The 2,461-nt window shown below is 39.8% G+C and overlaps 1 protein-coding gene across 1 annotated transcript in view; it reads right to left on the bottom strand.

Annotated features, from left to right (window-relative positions):
* Positions 1–288, bottom strand: part of lag3 (lymphocyte activating 3) — a 5,322-nt gene extending 5,034 nt beyond the window's left edge. Inside the window, exon 1 of the mRNA XM_014024528.1 lies at positions 60–288. The gene's annotated coding sequence lies outside the window, so the exon portion shown is untranslated. The remainder of the gene's footprint in view (positions 1–59) is intronic.
* Between the last annotated feature and the right edge of the window lie 2,173 nt (positions 289–2,461).

Here is a 2,461-nt window from a genome sequence, read left to right as displayed (position 1 = left end):
TAGATAGATAGATAGATAGATAGATAGATAGATAGGTAAAAGTGAGTTAGTTCACACACCTGTGGGTATGTGGGTGGGTGAACCTTCAGAGTTGTTTTTTTCCTCTTGTTAGAATATTTTCCTTTGTAAAAAAAAATGAGAAAAAAAGACATGTGACATAACAAATACCAGGTAAGTGAAACTGCAGCTTTTATTCTTTTCATCTCATCCCCGTCTTGAACTTCCTGCTCACGTCAACCACTGTCAGACTTCAAATAAAACGAGTTTCAGCTTTAAAAACACAAAACTCTTGAGAACCTCTCTGGAATCTCTGCCTGTGTGGTGGGGTGGGGGTGGGGGGCTTGCATGCATCACACACTGTGAGGTGGTCTTTCCTACAGCTGGTGTTTAATCACTGCCACTGTATTTGAATTTGAGGTGTAAGAAAACACCCCTCAGATGGAAACAACTGTACTCTGGGACTGAAGAAGATGATGAGTATTTTAAAAAAGGATGAGCCTGGAAAATAATCAAATCGTGTTTGTTAGAAGATGAAGATGAGTAGTTTGTTCCTATGTAATGATCTCAATAAATTATCTCTGTCCCTGTGGCAGTTTTATCTCCTGAGTTCTTCTGCTCAGAAAACACTCCGTCTGAATTGCTGCTGTGGTTTAATTTCAATTGCAGATATGATGATGACGGTGTTTTACATATGTAGGTGATGTTAAACACTGTTCCACTGAGTTTTACTGGCAGAGGAAGCTGATAAATATGCTGCTCTGCTGAGAAAATCCACTTTTGTTTCTGTCAGCATTTTGTTCAGGCGCTGAAGCTGAGTGCTACATAAGCACAAGATGTGTATCTACGAGCATCCAGCTTGCTATTTGATGAGAAATGCTCCCTTTTAAATTTTCCTTCACATTGACAAAAAATTAATAATAAAAATTAAACAGGATGGTATGGTAAAAGAAAACTGTGCACTTTTTTCTTTCCATAACTTGTGCTATACATGCACATATTTATGACTGAATTTTGCACTTATTTGCAAAATGATATAAATGTTCAGTTAAAGGTGAGAACATCCTGCACACTTACTGTAAATCGGTAAGCCTTTTCTGCACAGGCCACTGAATGCAAACGATGAATGGAATCTAACRTTTAATAATGTTTCATTTGGACTACATTTTCCACACACTGAAAGGCGATTTAGCAAAAATGAAATACCGACAAATATCGGATTTGCTGCACTTGTTTTTTTGAAAATGACAATTATTCCACTGAACTCCCAGTAAGAGTAAGACTGAAAGTACACACATCTGTCAGTGCGTGCATGTTCATAAAGGTTAAAAAAAAGAGGAAAAAGGCAGGTTCTTTTGTTTTAAGTACAACCAGTGAATTTAACAGGCACACACAAAATCAAATTTAGAACTAAAACTTTTAGGATTGTGACAAATGGAAATCAAGTTCATGGTTGCACACAAATAAAAACTTTATCATTTAATGGATTTTTTAAAACAAAGTCCTTTATGGATTTTTTTATGATAAATTAAAATGTGAGTTCATGGCTGCAAYGAGCAAAGACCGATTCAGATGAAAAATGTTTCAGACAAAAAAACCCCAGACTTGTTACCTCTCTCTTGTGGCATTGGCAGGAAGATTTTGCTTTGCACCTAGAAGCACAAGCAGCATTTTACAGGTAAAATAAAAAAATGGAAAAAGAAGAAAACATTAGATCATTTGTAAAGTTTCTATAAACTAAAGAGGTTATCTTCTTTGTCACAGCAGTCATATTAAACATATTTAAAAATCTACAGGAAACTAAAAGTTTTGTGCTTGAAAAACTAGTGACTAAGCAAAAGATTTGATTTTAGCAAAGAGCTATGAGATTCCTAAAAACTGACCAAAGTTTTTGCCTTTTTTTTTACATCATGTAGAGGATGGAAATAAAAACTATGGTAGCTATGATCTTATATATTTTTATTTGTCTTGGAAATCAGATCATGGCTCTCGTTGTCCAGGGCTGGGTGCTTGTGCRTATGCCAGCTCGGCCCGGTGGCTGCCCAGTGGGGCTTGGGTTCCTCTGGCCCTGTCGGGCCTTGGCCTGGGGGAGGTGTGCCCTGGGGGCCCGGGCTTCTGTGTCCATGCCTGGATCTGCTTTGGCGCGCTGGGTAACGGCAGGGCCTGTGAGTTTGTTGCTGCTGGCCCCAGGGGTTACTGTGTGTGGTCGCTGGTGGGGCTCTCCCGGTTCTCTCCTGTGGTCCCCTTTGGTGGGTGGGTGGGCGGCCCTTCCAGCGCGGGTGTCTCTGAGGCCGCATGCTTGGGGTCCCTCTCGGGGTTTTTGGTGCTGGTCTCCCTTATGTCGGCTTCCGGCTTTGCGGGTCGGGTCTGTATGTGTTTGTATGTACAGTTGTGGTCAAAAGTTTACATACACTTGTAAAAAAATATAATGTTATGGCTGTCTTGAGTTTTCAATAAGTTCTAC

The sequence above is a fragment of the Austrofundulus limnaeus genome, unplaced genomic scaffold (assembly GCF_001266775.1).
Source record: "Austrofundulus limnaeus strain Quisiro unplaced genomic scaffold, Austrofundulus_limnaeus-1.0 Scaffold425, whole genome shotgun sequence".
Classification (NCBI taxonomy): domain Eukaryota; kingdom Metazoa; phylum Chordata; class Actinopteri; order Cyprinodontiformes; family Rivulidae; genus Austrofundulus; species Austrofundulus limnaeus.
The sequence above is the reverse complement of the archived record's forward strand: the minus strand, read 5'-3'. Positions and strand labels throughout refer to the sequence as shown.